The sequence below is a fragment of the Anser anser genome, assembly GCF_964211835.1.
Source record: "Anser anser genome assembly, chromosome: 1".
NCBI classification, from domain to species: domain Eukaryota; kingdom Metazoa; phylum Chordata; class Aves; order Anseriformes; family Anatidae; genus Anser; species Anser anser.
In genome coordinates, this window is record NC_139720.1 from 49,956,872 (window position 1) to 49,981,737 (window position 24,866).

At 34.9% G+C, this 24,866-nt stretch overlaps 2 long non-coding RNA genes across 3 annotated transcripts in view; one reads left to right on the forward strand and one right to left on the reverse strand.

Moving 5' to 3' along the window:
* LOC310892317 overlaps positions 1–24,866 on the forward strand; it is a 64,339-nt gene that overhangs the window by 4,802 nt on the left and 34,671 nt on the right. The gene's annotated exons all lie outside the window — the stretch shown is intronic.
* LOC310893154 lies at positions 10,131–14,738 on the reverse strand. The gene is made up of 3 exons (XR_014578764.1): positions 14,229–14,738; positions 14,023–14,105; positions 10,131–13,180 (listed from the first exon to the last, which is right to left on the reverse strand). It is a non-coding gene; the product is annotated as an uncharacterized lncRNA (long non-coding RNA).

Consider the following 24,866-nt stretch of genomic DNA (forward strand, 5'->3'; position numbering starts at 1 on the left):
ATATCTGGTAAGTGCTTCTGGCTCAGTATATGTCAGCTCTCATATATATTATGACATGAATTTAATATTTAATTAATTTACAGAAATGTTTCAGAGAGAGAAGAAAAACAAACTCTAAGAGGGCAGACAAAGGTCTAACTGAAAACTTGGGGTCCTACCTACTAGCATTATTTTGTACTGGGGAAACATTGACAGAGTTGATTATTTGGAGTACCCTGACAGGAGAAGGGAGTAGGTTTTTCAGATGAGGCGTTTGTTCTGTGTGAAGTTTCCATTGCTTCACATGTAGGAGTGTTAAGGGTTAATATGGGACAGCCATTGGCCCTTTGTCCTGTCCAGCAGCCTCCTCAGTGACCACGTTCAGTATTAGAAACAATCATACCCCCCATATCCGGAGTGGAGAACTGGAGTGAATTTTAGCTAAAGGTTCAGTTGGGTTGCTGGGACTTGCTTGAGCAGCCCTCTGTAACTACAATATCACAACAGATGCTTCTACCATTTCAAAAGAGACTTTTCAAATGATTTTGCTACAGGGGTGTGTAACCCAGCCTCAGTGTGTGATTGTCTTGATGACGCTAACAGTATCACTTTCCATACCTTGATAGAGACAGTTGTTTAAGTATGCAGTTGTGCGTATTCAACAAATTAACTCTGTTTCTAATCAGTTATGTATTTAGTTATAAACAACTAGAGTAATGCAATAAAGATTAATCATTAGATTCATATTTAATTTTTTATCCATGCTTGATCACCATCTTGTATTTCATGCCCACAAAGTAGAGACAAAAGTCTCTGCGTCAACAATAGTTGGAGGTGTAGCAGTACCAGTGCTTCCCAGAGGGAAGAAGGTTCAGATTCTGCTGTTAGAGACATTTGGGAAAGCAACTGACAGATATATCCCATCTTCTCCCTTCTCTGTTTTGTTATATAAAAGTCTTACCCGAGTCATAAACTTCAAATCAGTGTTCTTTAAACAACACAAAAGAACATCACAAATGCCATTCAAATGTATACTTAATCAGTGCGTACTGATCGTATGTACTGTCATAACAACCAGGTTATTTGGTCATAACTGGAGAATCTAATTTTCTTATGATATATATTTTTATATATGTGTGTATATAGAGATACATATAAATATATATATAAACAGAAAAATAGTGTATGACAATCACATTTTTCTAGTTATGATCAATACTTAACTATACATATCACTATATATATACATCTGTGAATTTGTAAACTATATATAATATACAAACATATTAAAATATGAAAGCTGACACCTATCTGAATATCGTGTTTCTCCTAGATTGCTGTTAATTCCTAAAATTGTTCAATAGAATCAGCCTTGAAAAGGCTTCACATGAGGGTGGTGAGGCCCTGGAAAAGGTTGCCCAAGAAGTTGTGTATGCCCCATCCAGGATGAGGCATCCAGAGAACTAGGTGATTTTTATTGTCCCTTCCAAGCCAAAACTTTGTATGATTCTATGATTTCATGAAACCACTCACGGCAGTATGCTCCCTGGCTTTTTGAAACACTAGTCTGTATAAGAATCTGTTCTGCTTTCTGTCCTCTCTGGGGTCCTCTACAGTGCTACAAAAATGAGCTTTACCTTCAGTCTAAATATTACACTCTGGTGGCCTTCCATGATAGAGTAGCTGTATCAGTCAACAAAGGAAGACTGACCTATGTCATCTACCTGGACTTCAGTAAAGCCTTTGGTACGGTACCACATGACATCCTAATCTCTAAATTGGAACGATATGGATTTGAGGGGTGGACAATCCAGTGGATAAGGAATTGGCTTGATGGCCACACCTAGAGAGTGGTGGCCAATGGCTCTATATCCAGGTGGGAACTGGTGACAAGAGGAGTCCCACAGGGGTCTGTCTTAGGACCAGTGCTTTTCAATATCTTCATCAATGACATAGATGATGGGATTGAGTGTACCTTCAGCCAGTTTGCAGATCACACCAAACTGAGTGGTGCAGTTGATACCAAAGAAGAAAGGGATGCCATCCAAAGGGACATGGACAGGCTGGAGAAGTGGGCCCAAATGAACCTAATGAGGTTCAACAAGTCCAAGTGCAAGGTGCTGCACCTGGGTCAGGACAATCCCAGAGAGGAGTACAGACTGGGAGAAGAATGCATTGAAAGCAGCCCTGCAGAGAAGGACTTGGGGGTTCTGGTGGATGAAAAGCTCAACATGAGCCAGAAGTGCACACTTGCAGCCCAGAATGCCAGCTGCAGCCTGGGCTGCATCAGTAGAGGAGGGGCCAGCAGGCAGGATCCCTGACCTGGAGCATAATCTGTGCATCCAGCACAAATGCTGTGTGAGAAGACACTACCAGAGTCTCCATCTCCCACATGTTCCCTTGCTATCAGTGATTGTCTCCAAGGCTCCTTATTTCCTTCTAAGGAGATTTTTGGCATTGTCTCATGCAGAAGAAAATGGGATCTGCAGGCAGGATAAGCTCAATGTGCATGCTGACTGCTTAAGAGGACAGTATGACTAGCCAAGGTGATTTTTGTCTGCCCAAATGGAGACATCTGTAATGTAAATGTATACATCTAAGCTGTTCATTCTAGACTTCCATTAAAACCAACAGAGATAAATAGGCACATCCAGAGTGCAGTTCACCTCATTTATCTCATGCTTCAGTATGTGTCCAAAATAATCAGATTAATTCATCCTATCTAATATTGTTTCTCCCTGTTGATTACAAAGGGAATCTAGGTGACTAGCATGATATAGATATCTTTTTGTTGTTGTTGTTTAAAGCTGGGGAGATGACTCCTACCTCACTTCCAATCTCTACACTAATTTGTGGGGTTCCAGCAGCCCTGGGAATGATCTGACCAAGCGTCATTTAGAGATCCACTTCTTAAGAGACTCGCCTAAACACTAGGCTCAAAACACCAGACACAGAAAGGCTGGGGGAAAAAAAATCTCAAATTTTCATGTTGATACTCTTACTTCTCACACAGTGATTTAAACTCCAAAGGATTTGTTTTCATCTGCTGCACTTGGCCAGCCATATGGTCCCAAATAATATTAACTTTATCAAGCTATACCAGGGACAATGGTGGATGCTGCTTCTAACTTAATTCTGTCCTGGGTTAACAAGAAACGTGATTTGATCTGCTCACAGACCACTACTTTGTGATATAGATGCTATGTTCAAGTACTCTTCCTCTGTTATGCATTTAATATAGTAAAATGGAGCCATAAATGTTGTGTAGTTTAAGTCCCATCCAGGAAAGTAAACGGGATATAAAACAGCCTTGATATGCTTAAGCTACTTGCAATGTAAATATATATGTACTGCAAAGTCAATGGGGCTTGGTACACTTCAGGTGAAAACCTGTACATTATTTACCTGTGGAAACAAGTATGGGCTCAAATCAGAGACATAAGAGTTTTGTGGGAGGCTAATCAGAGGGTTTGATCCAACAAATAGAATAGAGCCATCTGGAAAAGGGACCACTTTGAAACTGGATTCAGAACATTCAGAACAGCAAGTTGGTAATGGCTTGGTAAAACAGGTAAAACTGTCAGCCTTTAAAGAAAAAGCTCTCAGACAAGTACCAAAGCCATGTAAGGGGGAAAAAAATAAAAATAAATAAATAAAATAAATAAAATAAAAACCACCTATCATAATATTTTGTATTTAAATGATCTTGTTACAGAATACCAGAGAATTCTATTTTAACTCAGACAATCTGGCTATTCTTCCTTTTTTTTTTTTTTTCTTTTTTCCTTTTTTTTTTTTTCTCCCAAATTGATTCTTTATAGGATTTGGGCTTTCTTCTTGTTTCCATGGTATTTATTATCCAGCCATTTGCTTTCTATTCTGAGTTGAGCACAGAATGAAAAGCTTGAGTGCTGGGACAGATTACTACTTGCTGTAAATCAGTACAGTAGTATCAACTTCAGTGAAGTCATTGCTTATTTATATCAACTGACCTTTGAAATTTTATGATGTAGAACATTATGAAGAAACCCTGGAAAAGAAGTCCATCAGATTGTTAGGCATTTTAATGTTTATTTGTATTGACTTTCAAAATAATTGGATACTGTGGGGCAAAAAATGTACTCCCAGAATTCAGTCACTTAACATATTATAAAGGAGAAGGGAAAAGTGAATGGGCTTGAAAGCTCCAGGCTCTGAACAAATGCAAGAATGTGATGATGTTTTCAATTTCACAGATTTTACAGATATTTTCAACATTTTTATGCCTTTTCACTGAAAGGTTTAGGTCATACCGTTTAGGTGATACAGCTCTCATCACAGGCAAGCATGCATCTTGCATCTGCACAGGCATGTACATCGAGTGATTTACACTATTGCAGTCTATATCAACGTGCTGTTTTGTGTTTTCTTGTTGTTTTGTTTTGTTTTGTTTTGTTTGTTTGTTTTTTAACTTCCCTCCCATCAAGAAAATAGTCTTATATAGTCTTAGAGACTGCTGCTTTGAGACATGCTTAAATGGACAACTTGCCCACCAGTGTGCTTATTTACCACTATGTGAACTGCTTCCAATTTGTGATGTTATAACATCCCTATGGCAACTGCAGCACTTGCTTACATGGGAAAGTAATTTTAGGAAAGTATTGAATTTATTTTTAGCTTCTTTTAGTGAAATCTAGCAGCTGGAAATGAAGTGAGCCAGCACCACATTACTAGCCAAGGTTTTGCAGAAGAAAGGACTACTGGTTCCAATCATACTATTTTCATTATTACTTAATTATTTCTTTACCATCTTTATCATTCAGAATATTTGAGTCCTCTCTCTACCTTTCTTTAGACATTAATATCTTAGTTTATTTTCTAAGTGCTGACTAAAAATAAAATTGGAATTTAAAATTTCATGATACCACCATCATCATCATTTTTATTATGATATTTATTACTGACCTTAATTTCAAAATGCTTAATCATAGCAAAAATTGGCATGTTTGCTCTTGTTAACAATGAATAATTGTGAAAAAGATATAAGAATAGGGGGAAAAAAATCATCTTGTGAAAATAAATATCTTCAACTTGGGTCTGTCTCACAGATTTATATGGTTAAGATCAACAGCAAATAAGAAAAAATTCTCCTGCTTGCAGCCCCCCCAAAAATATGAAGCTATGCTCGCTCTTCAAGATATAACGTGTTAAAGGGACAGGTGGTGAAGAAAGTTAACTATAAACTTCTCACCCCATCAAAAACAAAAAGTGTTATTCTCAAAAATTCAGACTTTAATAATGGCAGATGAAGAGGAATTCCCATTTGGTCTTGCTGTAGTCTGAGACTATACTACTATTAAAATGACCAACTTGCAAATCACATCTTCTAGTTACTCTCTCCTGTCACCTGGATTCATAATGTCAAGGTAGGAGCTGAAGACATCATGCTGCGGTCAGAGGAAGGTTAGGCTCCTGCATCAGGAATCACAAGTGATGTGAGCGCTGAGATGCTTTAGCAAGTCCAAAACAAGGAATTAGGAGAAGAACATATCTGAAAGACTTTTTCACAAATGAACATGAAAAATCTCCTATGACAGCAAGTTCCAAAAGTTTGATAATTGCTGTGTAAAGAAGTACTTTCTTCTAGCAATTTTGAACTCACCTCCTACTAGTGTTATTGAGTGCCCTCTGGTTCCAGTATTTTGGTATTTAGTAAACAACATTTCTGCCTTAATCATAACCTCTGTCTTCATGAATTTTAAACCTCAATCTGTCTGTCCTCAGCCTCCAACACTCTGAAGTCCCAGGCTTTTACTCTCTTCTCAGAAGGTGGCATATCCATCTCTAGCCCCAACCATCATGCCTTATCACTAGCCTTTTTTTTCCAGGTTTGCACCATGCAGACACACATGCACACACACACACCAGGTCCCTGAATCTTGATTTTTTTTAATTTTTATTTATTTTTTTTTAACATTCAGTGAACTAACTTCAAGAGGAAAGCTAAAGAACTCGTGATCTAACACCCAGAACCTGGTGGTTAGAGTACTGTTTTGGAAACTGTGGGCTGAGAAAGCTTCCTAAGGGCCTCCAGCTTCCTCATGAATGTCCTCATTTGAAAGCCACATTACAGCCCAATTTTTGTCTTTTTCAAGACAGACCCCAGAAAGTCTTCTCCGTGTATCTCAGTCACTTTTATCAGGAGTTGTCTGAGTTGGCCTGGCAGTAGGCAGGAGTGTTATTAAGCCATGTCCAGCAGTATATGGCGGTTTTGTGTCATTTGGATGTTAGTTTGCCTCTAGCAGTCAAGTTAAATATGGCTTTTTTGAACCTTCCTCCTGAATTTAAGAACATTCTCCTTAAACAACACAAATGCTTTGTTGAATGCTTGCCAGAATGCTCATAACCTTGCCTATTGTGCACAAAATAACCAGAATGATTTGATATACTTGAATCCTAAGAATAAACTTCCCTAAGCCCCCTCTATGTATAGATTTAGTGTGTTTCATAATACTCGCAGCTTTTCCTTGGCAGCTGTGCTCCAAAACATTTTTGGCATGAACATTTACTTCTTGGCAGTAATACAAACTTTTATTAGACTATATATATTATTTCAATTGTTCTGGTTTACTATATAAATGTGTGTGTCCCTCCCAGTTGTCTTTCAGTGGATTATAGTCATAATGCTGAACTTCTTGCATTAACAGGAGAGGAATTTCCACACACTTACTTTACTTGCATTGAGAGATCTACACGCTTATGTACTCCAAGTGCATTTGCTCGTAAAGTTTAAGACATCCTTGAGAACAGACATTTCTTTCTCAACTAAATTAGCCCAGTAAACTTTCTCTCTCTCTGTCTTTGCCAACATTCTCTACCTTTTTCTGGAGGTGTATGTTATGGTGATAAAAAGTGGTCTGATTTCCACTAATTTATTTAGATAATCAGAAAGATGTCCTAAGGTGTCAGTTTTACTGACTGTGTTGGGGAGTAGATTTGTAAATATTGGAAAATAACAAAAACATTAATTCAGATACATAAATACATTGTGATTTTTTTTTTTATTTGTGTCAATATGCTGTATTGTCCAAGGGCAGATATATTTATCTTTTTTAATACTACGTATTATATTTGTTCTGTAGCAGATTGAATAAATTAGTTGTAATTCTAATTAAAAGAGTCAAATTAAAAAGAAAAAAAAATGCAAATCAGTAGTTGCTCATCTTCCTGTTAAATTCTATCTGCTTATAAATCCTGTTTAGCTGACTCTGTATAATTTTCCCAGATCCCCATTTTAAAAGAAAAAAATGGTGGTTCTGTTTACCTCTTCCCAGTCTTCAGGACCCTCAGCCATGTTCCATTAAATGTTGATCTTTATATGTTTTATATACCTTTATTATCCCAGATTTCTTGCATTTTATTATATTTGTTAATATACGTTAATATCATATCAATTTTGTATACAAATTATGTTAGTGTACTCTATCATAAACAGTGAATAGTGCCAAATAAATTATACTGATGATCAAATAGTAAGACTTCCAGATCCAGCTATTTATACCCCATATTTTTGCACTGATTTTTAGATATCTAACACAATCAACAAACTGAGATTCATTTTTCTTTTTTTTTTGTCATGTCTAGAACTAGATTCTTTTATTTTTTTCCTTTTTGATCAAATCTGAACCACAATAAATTTATACTAACTACTAGTTTTATTTGTCCAGTAATAGTAATTTCATTAATTAGTAGACATTTTCAGTAATAGTAGACTTTTTTTTTATACCTAGTTAACAACCCTATATTCAAAGCTGAATTAAAATCATCCCCTTTATGAAACAGAGTCACTTTTCAACAACCTTGAGCACCAGCCCAATAATAACAATGTGAAGCCAGAGGTAATACAGAAAAGTGGTGTTTTCAACAAAGTTTAAAGAAAAGATAATAGATGATATTATCAGAGGCAGAATTTGACTCATGACAAATTAGTCATTTTTTTTTCTTTTTTTTTTTTTAGGAATTGAAAATATTATTGCAAACAGAATGTTGTGAAATAAGTGTGGGATCTCATAAGGGGAAAAGTCAGGGGATGAAACTACAATGGAATATATATTAGGAGGAATAATCTTAACCTTTTAAAAATAATTATGTCACCTAATTTAGCTGTGTAAATTCCTCTGATAGTCATCATAGAAAAATAATCACCTCTACAGATGATATGCTCCCATCCTGAGATATGTAAGCATCATGAATCAGGCTCTGAAATTCCCCATCTTTTTTTTCTTAACCTCAGAATTAAAAAGTAGGATGAACAGCTCAGGCTGCATGCCTAGCTTTTAGACAGCTAAAATTAGGCGGGATTAGCCTGGCCTAGTTAACAGCAGCTTGGAGCAAAGGAAAACAGAAGAGAAGGCTCAGGCGTTTTGCAGCAGGAGAAAAGATAAGTAAAGAAAGAAACTGGAGGCCATAAAAAAATATGTTAAATGAAGCAGTGTGATAAAAATACTGCTTACCACAAGGAGAAAAAAAAAATACAGGTTCTGTATCAGATGAAGAAACTCAAGTGGAAATTCAAGAGCCAGAGACTGGAGAGGCCAAGATAGTTTGGACATGCTTGAAATGAAGTAAGGACATAACAGGAAAATTTGAGTCATCGATATGTGTTGAAGCATGACAGTGGTAGGTTGGAGGTAGTAACAGAGTTTTGTATGCAAAGGTGGGAAGCATTGAAAGGAAGACAGTGTGCAAGGGGATGGGAGACCATCTATGAGGAGAACAGATATTGGTTTGTTTTTAGAGAAGGGATAGAAAGCATAGAAGAGATAAGGAGTGATAGGAAAACAATAGTTAGAAACTGCAGAACGAAGAGCTTTAAAAGGCTTGGAAAATGAAACATAGGAGGACTGAGGGTAGAAAAGAGCAAGATGTAGGATAGGAGGTGGCATGAAGTAGCTGCAGGATTTGGATAGATGGACAAGCAGACGGTTTAGATGGTCCATACAGAAGGATTGAAAAACACTGTGAGCACAGCCTGTGGCATAGGTGCTAATGGACATGTTTTAGTGGGTAATTTTGGTGATAGGGGGATGATTGGACCACATGATCTTGGAGGTCTTTTCCAACCTTGATAATTCTATGATTCTATAAATCTATAGACAGAGCCATTATGACCTTGGGCAACTGAGAAATATTGTGCTAGGGAAGAAAAGATGTCCAGACTGCAATATCAAGAGAAAAAATTAATAGTTGAAGCCATCAGATAAGAACTGTCTCCCTTTAAAGGAAAATCACTCCTGAACAATTGCTTGTCCTTCAGATTAAAACTGTGCTTTAACAAAGCTAACAAAATTTTCTCAGTTCTCAAAAAATGACCACAAATTACATTATATTTTCATTATAAAAACAATTCATATAGATTTACTTTTCAAAAATAATAATAAATAGATTGACTCATCTATTCACATATTTTTACCCTTCTGAGAGTACACTATCAATTAATATTATTTCCTTCCCCCACCTCTCCTTTTTCTAAAGCGGTAAAATAACCATGTCTTGATAGTCATGTTTATGCCCTGATTTCTGTTGTATTAAGAATGTTTTAAGATGTGCTATGACAGTTAGAAAAAAAAATGATAGGAACCTAGAATACACGGACATCAGTGATAAAGATATTACTTTTATATTTTAAAAGAGGAAATACAGCAAATGGAACATAGAGCTTTTCATTTTCCTGTTTGAATACAGTGTAGGAGTTCTGCAGCATAATAGCCAAAACAGAATCTGAGTCCTTTTTCTTTCTATCACTTGGCTACTGGGTTATTCTATTGAATATTCATTCTGAAGATAATTGTTAGGGAGTGCATTTTTCAAAGGTACAAACTATACATCGCATGCCCTAGGTTTTATTAGTACTTACAGATCCTTTATTGAGTACAAAACCAGTCTCTTTACTTTTAAAATCTTTGCAGTTTCTGCATCTCCGTGTATGTCTGTATACAAATAAATATATGTATTTATATGGATAAAATCTGCTATCTTCAAGTTACTATGGGAAAATCAGTATCTCAGTTGATCAGGAAAATTATTGTTATAAATAAAGTAGAATAGAAGAATCACATTTTTCCTTTGACCTTGAGTTAAGGTAGTAGGGATCTAAAGCAAGAACAAGGACATTCTGAGCCATAAATTTCAAAGACTTAATTAATAATAATAAAGTAACAGGTAAATGACTGCCATCTATCATGAGCAGATTTAGTTTGCTCCCCAGATCATATCCATTTGGAAAGCAAACAGAATCAGTTTAGGTTATGAGAAATTTAGCCAGACAACTACTTGTATAACTTATTTGGCATGTGTTGTCTATGTAATTTTGTATATATTGAGATTGGATTTTCAGTACTTCTAGGCAATATGCCATTTAATTCTCTATATAATAACCCTTGATACCTGGAAGGGAAATGGAAAGAGATTATTTATTTATTTATTTATTTTCCTAGCTAGTATAGCGCTTTTTCTGGGCAAAGTTTCCAAAGATCTGTCAGGGAAATTGCTCCTATTCAGGGGGACAGGACGTAAGGATATTTCTTCTCAAATTCAGCATGTAAGAGCTGTTAATTGACATTTCTGTCTTGTGTCAAATAAATATCTTTTTTTTCCACCTGTTTTAGCTATTTGGATATCCAGAGCCGTGATTTCATAAATAGTGCATTTTAAATGCATTTTACTCTTTAAATTATAATATGAAACTTCTACATGAAGACATGATACTGTCTACTTCTGAGTATTTAATAAGGACCAAATAAAAACAAACGGGTGCTGGAACCAGGAAGCACAGGTTCAGATTGTGTAGCATAAGTTACTTTATAGGTCCCTCTGACATTGATCTCTTCAAAATGTACCAAGAGCTCATTCCTGAAAAGAAAAATGTTTCTATTGTCTGGTGTCCTACTTTTTACACAGCCTAATTGAACAAAACAGACTAAAATGGATACCAAATATTCTTAGAGAACAGAGGAGAAGCATACTAGATTGCCACCAGGCAATGATTTTAATGACCTTTTAAAGAACTTTTAATGTCATTAATAGTGGTATGGTTGCAATTAAATATTCCACACCCAGCATCCCCTCCCATAGACTGTCAGATTTACAGGTAAATGATGAGTTCTAGTTCCTGAAAAACTAGTTATTTCATACCTTTTCTTGCTTACCTTTTATTTCTAGGACTTACATAAGAAAGAAAAGCTTTAAATTGGGTGAATTCAATGAGTTATTTACACACACACACACATATATATATAAAATGAGATTTCCATGTTTTTGGACTGACAGATTTCTGTGCTGCTCACTTTTGACCTTGTTATGTGCTTCATTCCAGAGAACCTTGAGAAATTTATTTCCATCATAGACAAGAAGGATTAATTTGAACTGTTCGTGTTGTTAAGTAAACCTTTGCTGAAGTTACTCAGACATGAACACATTCTAATTTAAACGATCTTCTGTGATGGTATCAGAACATAAATTAATAAAGTAATTGCAATGGACCTTTCACCAGAACGACAACAGGTTTCACTCAATTAATATGTTAAGCTCTTTAGAATATTCCTGTCCAAGTGACATAAACCATTTGGGGTTAAAGTGCCTAGATATACGGGCTTTTTGCTCATGATGATCATCAATAATTTGTTCATAAATACAGAAGCTTGATATGACCAAGGTGGCATTGAGTAATCCCTACTTTAAAAATAATCTTTAATATTGACATATTTGTGAACTAACATGAAATGTCAAGGTTTCTCTTCTTAGGAGACTAAGTTAGACATCTGAGACTCTAAAAGTCATGAATTTGCTTCATCTTTATCAATCCTATTTCAACCAATTATATGAACAAAGAATTAGAGAATGGGGGTTGTGAGGACCGGAATTTTTTCTAACTTTGGAGGGCTCAGATTCAAGACACAGTCACAAGCTTTTTTGGTTGTTCACAAAAGGCTAGTGACATAAAAATGCCCGATGCAAGGTGTATTGCCTATGTCAGGACTCCACGTGCCCAAAGGAGGTCTGCAATCTCCTTCGGCTCTGAGCGGTCAGGCTGCTGGATCATGGGTAGCACTAAGAGGGTGCCTCTGAGCAGCCCTGTGCTGGCTCCAGGGAAGAAGCCGTGTCAGGACCGGCAGCTGCCTGTTCCACAGCCCTGCCAAACAGCCAGCTCTTGCCCAGCTGCTCCTGGCAGCTTAGGGATAGCTTAAAAAACAAACAAACAAGCAAAACGGAACAAAACAAAAAAAACTCAGTCTTCAAGAAGAGCTTAGCATACAAATATATCAGTCTGACTATCTATTTATCTATAAATAAAGCCTTACCACTCAGAACTGCCTGCAGGATAAGCAGTGTATAATAAGACAGTCTTTCAATACTTCTGAATAGTTTCTCTTTGAAATCTGTGTATTTATTAAAATACATTTCCACATACCCTAACATATCAGCATAAATCTGTGCTAGTTTTTTTTGCTGTTGTTTGGTCTTGTATTATTTTTTTTCTCTTCAATGTTAGTTTTCAAATTCACGTTCATGTCTGCTGCTACTATTCCTATTTGTTGCGTTATTACATGCTTAATGTACTGTAATGATGGATATGCAAAAATTTATCAGCCAGTCAGCATGTAACACAAAAAATACATTTAAATTCCCTTTAAAAATAAGTTCTGTTCACTAACAGAAAAACATAAAGTGCTTTCTACCAATTTGTAGACTAAATTGTTAAAATGAGTTATAACAACTACATTTGTTATAATAAGGATCTCTGTGGGAAGCTAATTCAGAGAGAGAATTATGAATTATAATTTAATTTATGGAGAAACAAAAAGATATATTATGAGATGAAAAAGTGGGATGAACATGGCTGCTCGCAATTGCCACTTTAATCCAAATCCATAAACTGTGGAGTAGTGGAATTTGCTAGAGGACCTTTCTACTTTACAAAAAATGAAACTCAATGGCTACTTTAAAACCTCATGTTCCAGAAGTAAGAACCTTAAGTAACTTTTTCAGTTGGTGTTTGGAACAAAAGACTAGTCAAACACTTAAAATGTGTATCTATGTATGTGTGATATTTATAAAATGCTTATCTAGAGATGCAATTCCAAGACAGGAACTTGTTTTCATCCCCTGCTGACACTCCTTTATCACTTCCACGTGAAGTTTCAGTTCTGCTATTTCTCTTTCTCTGCAGAAACAAAAGTAAACTCTGTCAGGCATTGAATTCTTACTTCGTTTTTTAAAACAACATTGAGTGGCAAAATCCTTTTGAACCTAACGTATTACTTTTGTTGCAAAGTATTTGTTAAGCACGGAAGACCATGCTTGTTTCTGTACAGAATAAGCAGACATACATACTAAAGATAAGGAATATGTAGACTAAAAACTTTTTCTGACTCTTAACCAGTTTCTATTCTCCTTATAATTCCATTTGTACTTACTCACATTTCATCATGACTGCAACAGTTAGCTTAAGTTATTATTTTTCAGGTCAGCCATTCTTGAACTTCTCTTCCAACACTTTAGCTATATCCATGCTTATGGATATTTCGATATTTCCCTTGCTCATTCATTAAATTAATCAGAACAAGAACTATTTGATTCTTTTTTCACTCTTTCCTTTTCCCTCAATGGGAAAAACAAATAATAACCCAAAGCCAGTGTTGCATCTCTTCAAGCACAGCAGCTGGCTGGAAAGGGTTGTGAAAACCAAATTTCAGGTAGCCTTCCCTCCAGCTGCAGTTTTGACCTTCCCGATTACTTTCTTTCCCCTGAAGAAGCTGTGCAATTAATTGGTTAGAAAAAAGAGGGTTGGAGGTGTGGGGAGGAATGCTTGAGGGGGTATCTCTTGCATTTTTGCCTAGAAGCGGATTTTATTTCCTTCAGACTTCCATATTACTTTCTGCAGAATGTATGTTGCTTTATATTGCCCACTTTCATCGGCTTTCAGCCTCTGTCTGACTTAGTCAATTCCTTCTTCCTGAGCACACATTTATTCTGCTCTTCTTTGAATGTTTCACTTACACTTACTTGTAGATTACCCTTGAGGGTTAAATCCTCTTCTCTGACCAATCTCCCCCAAGGCCTAGAGGAACAATTTCCATGAGATAAGCCTGCCAACAATTAGGAAATCTTTATTGTTTGCAAAATTCTATATGAAAACAAGTTTCTCAGCACTATTGCTTGTACTGCTCCTTGCTTTCTGATAAACAAACTGTCACCACTTACACTCTTACCTTTTGAGGTTACGGAATTCAAAGAGTTTCTCCACTTTCCTCAGCTCGGGCTTCTATTTCTGTTCGTTATCTCATTTCCTATCATATGAGTCACCTACTTAGCCTCTTAGTACTTCTTTGTTTTCCTGTTAACCACATTCACTTGTTTTGTTGTGATTCTTGCTAGACCTCTTTCTTGCCACCATGTTTCATAGATGCTTGGTAGTAACACGAAAGAGATTCATACTTCTCAAAAAAAAATGATCTCTTTATTACTTATTTACAAGGATATTCTGACTACAAGAGCTCTGAGAAAACAGACTGAGGCTCCCTCCAGGTGCTTCATCTAAACGTTTTTCTACAAGTTCCTTCTGAAGTGTTACAAACTGTCTTCACTAACCTAAAAGAGTGCTTTGGAGTTTGCTATACATACATGGCTACACCAAAAGTTATTATGAGATAAGCAATTTTTTTTTTCTGCAGAGGTGGTATAGTCAGAGAAGGAAAGAGACAACACTTACTATCATAAAGCAAGGAATACATGGTAAATTTCACCACCTGTACTCCAGTTCAGGACTGCCAAAAATGATTAAACAGTTCTAAATTATATACAGTTCTAAATTAAAATTATATTAAATAACATTATAATAGTATTTAAGTATATATAAAGCATTTAATATATATAAAATAAATCATGTATGAATATTTTTAAGAACTTACAATCTTTATATATATATATATAACCAAATCTGATATTTTTTTCTAATATTAGTAAATATTGCATGGCCATCTAATTAAAAAAAGGCAAAACTCACTTTTATCAATTTTCTTCATGTCCTTCTCAGCTCAGTTGTAAACTTCTGACTCATTTTTACTCTAATTCACAGGAAACATAGTTCTTACAGAATTTTGGTTTTAGGTTTCTAGTATAACTTACTAGATTTTTATTATAGTAAGTAAAATTAGGCTAAATATACTTTGAAAAAAAACATTTTTAGATTTTACTTATTAGTTGAGCTAGGGGTGAATCAAGAAGTAGAAATGAATTCTAATGTTGGGATTGTCATACATTGTCTACAAAAGTCTGTATTCATTCAGTTTGAATTAAACAACGATTTTGCCTGTTGAACTTTTAGAGAACAATACTCCTCATCTCCAATTTTGGACATTTTACCCCCCTGGCAATTCTACTTCAGCCCCCCTTTTCTTTCGTGTACATTAAAGAAGCATTAATCTTCACTGCCAATGCGCACAAGTGCTAGCTGGCTCACAACACAGGTGCCAAGGTCATTTAAATTATCTTCCTGAATTTGCACATAACCAGGTGGATAGCTGGTCTTTGCTTAGTAGATAAAAAGTTAAGGATCTAGGAGTAACTGCCATCTGTAGTCTTCTGCAAGCAGAAAAGAATGGAGTTCTTTCCATATTCTATACTAATGACTTTCATGACACAGCTAAGACCACTTTTAACTTCTAAATTCGTAAAGCTGAAAGCCAGAAAAGTTTGTTAAATAGCTGAGACAGGCTGGTATCATATCTTGAGCCTTTACGTTTGACCATGTGTGGAATCCATTGGAACCTTGTGAAGGTTAAAGAGACTTTAAAGCTCGTCACATTCAATTTCAGCATTTCTAACACAACTTTAGTTAAGAAAAAGAATTTTGCTGGGTTTTGTTTGTTTGTTGTTGTTTGGTGTTTTTTTTTTTCAAGCAAGAATTCATAAACATCACTGACGTTGATCAAAAGAGGTATTTGAATCTGAAACAGTGTGAAATCAGTGACAGTTCGAAGTCAGAAGCCATACAGGGTCTTCAGCTAGGGCAGCTGAATGTTTACCCTGATTTTACTGCTTTTATATCAAGGTGTAAGCACATACAGACCTGTTTATACAAAGAAATGTTTCCATATGCACTGGGTCTAATCAAATGTTTGTCTTCTCAGATCTCACCATTATCATCATGAATTGAATCTGATATCAAAAAGGGGCAAAATTTGACTGAATACTTCCATACATCGACTTTTAGTGGCTCTTTCCCTATTTAATTCTATGGCACCTAATCAGATGTAAGTTCATATTGCAATTTTCCCTCATTAGGACGCATATTCTTCTGCCCAGATAGATTTTAATGATGTACCAAAGAATCATTTCTGAAAAGTTTACTTCTGTGTCAATTTAGTTTGAAATCAGTTAACAGCTCCAAAAGTTATTAGAAGGTCAAGGACAGACGTGGCAGACATCCTATTATGAGACAGAACAAACCTTTAAAGGAACACACATTTAAAAGATAACACAGAGCATTTAGTCATTTTATTAAATTCTTGAATAAAGTTCTATTTTGATTTATAAATCAATAATGTTGGCTTACCAGTACTGAATAATTATTCTTCTTATTACTGTAATCCAAACTAACCTAATAACACTACTGACTGAAGTATTTCAGATTCTGAGGAAGACCTATTGCTAGGGTAAGTACATGGTGTTATGTCACGTTCTGTACTGAAAAACTAATTAATTAGAGTGCATTTTGAGGTATGTGGTTAGATTTGATTCATTCTCTTATGTGACCTAAAATCTTAATGAAATTTAGTGCCAATAACTAATATTTCTGGACTTTATTTTTTACTGTTCTTGTGTAATGTTACAACTGATTCCTAGGATGATGTGAGAAAAATATTAATTTTGAATCAATCATAGAAGGATAAGCAAATACAGGAAAATTGAAGTAAGATATCTCTGTTAATAAATTATTAAATTTATTGCCAGTTACAGAGAAATGTGCTGTCTTATCGATGTCAAAACAAGAACACACCTCTGAGAATTTAACATATGTAATAAAGAAACTGTTTTGTCAATCACTCTTGTGTTCATTAAGTTTTATTTGCCTGGAAAAAGAGCCAAACTGCATGAACCACATTATCACCAGGTAAATGTATAGCTTTTATTTACTGTTGGATATTTCCTAAAGACTAAAGCATTCAGGAACAATATAAGTATTTATTTATCAACAAGGGGAGAAGAACAGTCGGCATGTCCTATACAAAATGACCAGAGGTCTCTTCAGAACTGAACTCCAAATATCTATACAAGTTTAATGTATCTAATCCTCAGATCTTAGGTGGTTTGCTAATGTTCATACAGATAAATTGCTGTCAAATTTGGGAAGTAAATTCAGATTTTCTATGTGTAAATATATTCTGTCAACCACTCTAATGTTCCTGTGGCTGACAAAAAGGAAGACACCAAGAAACAAAAATAGGGAATCTAAGATAGGAAATGGAGTTTGCAGAGAACTACTTTTGCTCTCCTACATGGCTCATATCTACTCAGATGCTCATCAGTATTGTCCCTTTAACGAATAGAAGTTTAACAGTTTGACTAAAAGAGGAAACTTATCTGGAAAATACATAAAATTGTACAGGTAGTGGATATGCTCATCTGTCTTGCAGAAGAGCTACAAGTACTTTTCCACATTGCAGATTTCTTCAGGGTCTAAACAGGCATTTGAAAGGGTAATAAATTCAATAGAAATTTAATCCATGATATTTTTTCAGGCAGACCAAGTCTTAAGCCTGTGTTTATATTCTCTTGATTCCCTCTTCACTTAGAGTTAAGGTAAGATCTCACTCATGATGACTTTATAACTTTATTTCTTTAATGAAAACGTTTTATATAGTGAAAGTAGGTTTTTTTTTTTATCTTTCATATAAGTCATCACATAGGTTTCTCAACAATATCTGAAGGCTTTCGTTCCTTTTAGATGAAGCATTATAAATTTCAATTCCATTTTCCTCACTGCTGTGTTGGAAAGTGGTCTTTCTAATGGTAATAACCTTGATGAAGTAGAAGAAGCAGCTGACATTCTCATCTGTTTTATATTTCCCTCCATTTTTGTTTGGTTTTGTTTGTCCAGATAACAGCTTTCTGCCAATCCACACTTCCCAGCCAAATATATTTTTCTGCCCAGTCCCCCATTAGGGTGATTTTCAGGTAAAATGCCAAGAAAAACAGATAAAACAGAATCACTAGGAAAACTAAATGTACTTGCATCAATTATTAAAGCCCTATAAAACAGATGATCTGATTTTTTTTTTTTTTACTCTTCTAAAGGCAAAAGAAATGATGGTGATGGGGGATTACTGTTTTTCCATCATCTAACTGAATTTAGATGTCTTTTTAAGATGCCAATGTTGTATTAAATGCAGTGAGATGTCAAAGAGAAGAGCTTTATAACACAACCATGCTATTCTATTAACTTAATTTTAGGCTGCTAAAAATTAGACACATAATTAAACCCAGTGATCTGGGCTCCCTCAAAAGGCAACAGAAAAAAAAAAATGCCATTTGTAGAAGGCAATTTATCCCACTTGTTTTAGATACTTATTTTAGGATGAACTGAATCACCTTTGGAGACACAGTTAAGTTTCATATTTCAAGTTTTAAGAAACAGCTCAAACAGATCAAGGCCAGATTAATTACTCTGAGATCTATTCAGCTCACCCAAACCTTTGCAAACAATCCGGTATGCTTAAGGTGAACCAGTATCTGCCAGGTAGTCAGTGATGCACAACAGGGTGATAAGGCAGTCACCTTTCCAGCTGCCCTGAGTTACCTAATCCAGATTATCCCTTTTCCACATTGGATCACTTGAGGACAGCTCTCATTACTGCCCTCACTACAAGACAAGTGTCTCAGACCTGAGCTTTTGGATTCACAGCAAGAAGATATATTCACTTTGTCTTTGCCAGCTGCTTTCCATTGAGAGCTGCCTAGATTTCTTCTATAATATCATTTCCTCATCAAACTATCACAGCCCAGTTAATGAGAAGATGATTCAAATGTCTGCAACAGACACCATGGAAAAACTGAGGGCAAAAGATGAATACTACAGTAATTAGAATAGATGATGTAGATGTTAAAGTTGGTTGTCTCATTTCTTCACAGAATACAATGGCAAACTGCAGAAACTCACCAAAGTTTCCTCAGTACAGTTAAACAATTTATCTCTTTGGAGACCACGCTAGAGAAATGTCTACCTGGTAATTTGACTATGTATTCCATATATTATTTGATAAATATATGTATAGGGATTCCTACTGAATAATTCCATAATGATCTTTGAAAACATTACTTCTCAGTTAATAGTAACTAGTTTAGGAAAACTATTCATATAGTGTTTTTGTTTGGCTCATTTGATTTGTTTTTTGTGTTTTGTTTTTGGTTTTGGTTTGTTTGTTTGTTTTTTCATTTGTTTATTTTTGTGGGTTTTAGTTGGTTGGCTGGTTGATTAGTTTTGTTTGGTTTTCCTTTAAGGAAGATGCTTGGCAACCACAAGTGTCTGAATATTATAACATAAGACACTTAGTGTTTAATACCGTACATCAACAATAGTGAGAATTAGCCTGTGTGAATAGCAAGAGGCAATGAAATGAGGAATAGTTCTTACTGGTTTTATTAAATCGAATAGTCAAACCTTGGCATTTTGAATTCTTGTATAATTCTTTTTAAAGATAAGCTAGCAATATTTGATTTTCATTCTTTAAATTTGCATAGTTTTCCTAGTGCCACAGTTTTACTTTGTGGTATAAAAATATGTTACAAATTCTATTGCTTTTTTATATGTGTGTTCCCAGCTCCTGTAATTTATTTGGGAACTTTCTTTCTTTAATGTTTTTTCTTAAACCTCAACTCTTGGAAATAAAACATAATTATGTTGATATTTTTTAATCTGGAGGGGGGAAGAAGGGTGATAGATGTAGCCCATGATTTCTGTGTGTCTCTGATTGTGAAAGACTGGCATTATCTGACTTATATCAGAGGCGAGGTCCCAACAACTGTGGTTGATCCATTCAACTACACTGCCAATCTTTGAGATGAATCTTTACAGCATATTGTCTCTGTCATTCAATTTCTATAGTTTTTAAAAAGCAATGTAAGATACAAAAGAGAGGATTAGTATGTCTTTGAATGTAAAGTTGTTATTTGTATGTCATGTATCAGTGCCCACCAGTTTATGCAGGGAAGAGCAATGAGAATAACCAAGGCAGCTATTTTGAGTATCGGTATTAAAGCAAACATAGATGAACTTATACAATAATAGACAGGAAAAAGTAGGATAACTACTCTCAAATATATGTGAATATATCAGAAAAGTCACGATGTTTTAGTGACCTGACTTGGAATATGCTCTTTGGTTTCTTTTAATAATTATCTCACATCATCTTCAGATGACGGAAAGACACATCAAGGACAGTGTAGCATATTTTTAAGTGCTTGATTTTAATGCTTATTTTCTTTTTTTCTTTTTTTTTATTTTATAGTGCTTTTGAAAATAATGTTCCCTTGTACAGTAGATAGGATTGCTCTATTGTCACCTTGCCAGCTGATGTAAAAATATTTCTAACAAATACGCAAGATTAGAAACTGGAGAGGAGTTGCTTGTAGATAGGTATAGAAGAGCAGAAGAAAAGGCCTTCAAGACCACAAGAAAAAAAATATTTAAAGAATTAAAAGCAAAATGCACAAAATATATTATGAATGGGCATTATGCTATCTTATCCAATGGCTGCAAAAGTCAATGTAATGATAAAAAGAAACGGTGAGAAGCTTGTTAATGGGAAAGTAAATGAAAAGTCCTTATGCACTCTGCTGCCATGATTTGCTATGGACAAGGTCATAAACTAAGCAGTTTTTCATCTGTGCTGTTTTCATCTTTAGTAACAATAACTTTTAATTTAAAAGCCAGTAACTGCTTTAAACCTGTGGGAAATGAGAACAGCTGCCTTCAGGTCATTGAACCAGGTGCCTTGGTTCACTTCAACTCACTTCATTTTGCTGAAGAAGCTGGTGATTCTCTGTGTTGAGAGTTAGCACTTCATGGCTGCCTCTACATGAGTCACTGTTATACCCCATCAGACCGCTTATGTCCACCATTATGCCTCATTACACCATTTCTGTCCACCAATGAGTATTGTTTTATCTCTTTGCAACAGGGCACTCTGTTATGCTGCTCTTCTGACTACTCAGTCATATGAGCCATATACTGTTAGGCAAAGAGGAAAGTTTAAGTGAATGGCAATGGATATTCTCATATACATTTTCCTTTCTCATTTTGATTTTGGAGTACTTCCTATAAGCTATTTGCAATCTTTATCTCATCATTTGCTGTTCATTATCCTTGGCCCTCTACCTTTGACTTGAATATATCCAAGACTAAACAACATTTCCAAAACATCATTGTATGATCAGTCCTTTTGTTACAGAGATCCTCTTTGGCTCTGTCTTTCTGAAGTCTAACTCCAATAATGTGATTTTTTTTTTTCTCGCCTTTTTTTTCTTTCAAAAGTACAAGCTGTCATGTTCAAATGCCTTATTGCATGATCATCTCCTATATGTTCTCTCCAGCAAGACTGTTGTCACTAAAGATTACCAAAGAATTCAGGTGGACTTAGCATTTTCTAGGGAAGAAGAAATATAAAGGATGTTATCTACCCCAACTTCTTTCTCCTCTGGGTTTAATGCACACAGGAGGTGAAAAGCCAGGAAAGGAGGTGAAAAGCCAGGAAATCTTTTACTGTTTTCTGATAGAAACAGACTTTTTGTAAATGTCATGTATTATTTCCCCAAGTTTCCAAGCCAAGACTTTTTTAGTCATGTGCAAAAATTCAGTCACTGTAAGGTTCATATGATAATCTCTCTCTCTTTTGTAGAAGAATAAAATGGAAAAATAATAAAAAAAAGAGGTATATCAACACAAGTTTGTAATTTTAAAAAGTCTCTGGATCAAATGCTGAATAGACAATACCAAGATTTTAAATATCTTTGCTATCCCAGAAAGCATGAACATATGAATGGAATGGATATACCTAACTTATTTATATCCCAATATCCAAGAAGCACTGGTGGAGGCAATAGCAAATTAACAATGATATATTTGTTTTTCTATGTGCCTTTCCTGATGAGTCTTTTCTGCACAGGTGGCAATTTTGCTACAGACTGTACATTAATATAACCACAACCAAAAAAAAAGACTGAAATTTTAAATAAAGAATATCATACTGTTGTTTTCTTTTTCATAAATATAATATTCTTGAGGGGAAAAAAAATGTTAATTACCAATTTAAAATCAGTTTCGACTCTGAGCCAAGATAATTATATCTAGTCCCACTTTTTTGCTCTCAGTTGTATACATTTGTTACAATAATCTTTTTTGTTTCACAAGATATTGAAGACCTAGTGTCTACTATTTCTTTTGGAGAAGAGATGAACCTTTGAGGTTTTTAAAAATTTACTTGTAATGCTTATTAAAAATACCTACACTATTCTGAAGATATTATGCAAACATCAAACAAATATTTCAATTTTGCCCCCAGTTTAGGCAGAAAACTCAGAAAGAGCATTTCAGATGGCTATGTTTTGAAGTTCTGAGATCTTATGAGGGTGACATTTGTTCTAGCATTCATTTTCCACATAATACAAAATGTCTACATAGAAATAGCTAACTTAGATGGGTAGGATTCACCACATTAATTTAAACGATCTAAAATGTCCATCCAGTCTATGTTAGTCATGTACTGGCCTCTGTGTTATATACAGAATTTGGGGCACCTGCAGAGAGAGACTGCTCTGGTCCTGGAAGGATGTGTAAGATAGGAGGCAATGGCTGTCCAGAAAAGATCAATGGCCGTGGAGGGAAATTATAATTCTCAATCTAGGAAAAAAATATATACATATATATATATATATATATATAAGTTCAGATATTAATAAAAGGCAATATCAATCTTAAAGCAATACTACTTTCATCTTCACAGCCTGCAGCTTATTTCATACTATGGGAGCTGCACAGACATATGACTGGATTTGTTTCCTTTTAAAATGGTATATTTCATACACATGCAAATAAATGTGTGAGGGTGCAAGTCTGCATCTAAATATCCAGTTCGAAGTAACATTTTAAAGTAGTACTTAACCACCCATTCAATTTTTTTTGTTATAAGTAAAATAAAATGAAGTTTGATTGGATTGCAAAAATAGTCTGTAATTTCCCCATTTTCTACTCAATTGCTTTGATAATTGCTTACTTTGGGAATTTGCTAGAATAAAGGAGCTATAACTGAAGGACCTCCTCAGTGTAACAAGTATAAGAATGACATGATGAGACTTCAAGCAAGTTGTTATAACTTACCTCTTCCTTATGCCTTAATCTGAACTATACTCTTAGTAAAGATCCTGTTCACTTGGATCTGTCTACCTTTGCCCTCCCATCACACCCTCAACGTGTGAGATTTTTTTTAAGGTCAAATCAGCTAGAGCCAAGATGTTGTAACTTCGTCTATCATTGCATTTGATGCTCTAGCTTGTCTATAAGTATCTTAAACAATTGCTGAAGGATGGTTGAGGTTATGAGTTTGCCAGAGAAGTACCGTTAAGGGAGAGTAACTCTTCCATTAAAAAAAAAAAAAAAGTGAATCGTGAACAAAAGGAAAACAATAGTAATCATCATCAGATATTTTCACATCAAAGTTATTGGGAAGTGTACAGACAAAATACCCACATGGCTTTGAAGATCAGAATTTCTGCTGAATTCGATAGAATTTCTTCTATTTACATTACTTTTAATTTTAGTAAGTGTTGCTATTGCTTTACATATTTACAGGATTTTGAAATGTCTATGCTTTTCAGTCAGTAGTGCTTATATTATATTTTTAATACAGTTTTTTATGGTCTCATTTTTAGAGGTGCTGAGCCATTAAATGTTTCCTTCTGAGAGGCAGCTCTGAGTACTTGGCACTATTAAAGATTAGATTGTATGAGTAACTAAATATGTTTTTATACATTTAAGTTCTGTTGTCCGTACCTGAAAATCATGACCTAGTGTTCCCACATCACAATGGGATTTCTAATAAAAGATTCTTTCAGTCATTAGTGAATACAGATAACTCATTACAATAATAGTTAAGAATTTGTTTTGCTTAGTACCTTGCATCAACAGAATCTGATACACACACAGATGTTAGCTGACGGGTTTTCAAAAGACTTTTTTTTTAGTTTTCTGGAGGAAAAAAAAAAAAAGAGCACAAAGTCCACAAAGTGCAATAATTTTCTCTTATATTTGCATCTGATACAAACCAAAACGCCTGTCATATATATACAAATAAAAGACCATGGTCCATCATTGAAATGCCACTCTTTCAAGTCATTAAAACTGCTTAATGATACATAGCATTTCTATAGAAATAAACACACTAAGCAGAAGATTCATATGGTTGAAATTACAGTGAAAGTAAGTGGATGGGAAGTAATGATTCAAATGTGTTTTTTTTAAAAATGGTAGAAAGAATTCTTAGAGTTTTGATTTAAATATTTTCCTCTTCATAATGTGACTGCATTTTATATGCAGTGGTGTTCTCAAATAAGAACAATTTTGTAGAAGTGTTTATCAAATTAACAATTAACATTAACAATTAATGTTAAAATCATTTTCATCAGAATGTACTATTTTGATAAAATTAGGTGCATAAAGATGAGTCAGTTCAGATATATTCAGAAAAGAAAATAGTACAAGGGTGGGCTTATTCTTTTCCTTAACTCAAGTCAAACAAGGACTGATTTCCCATAATTTCTCACTTTTATCCTTCCCTTTCCCCCCAGTTTGCTCT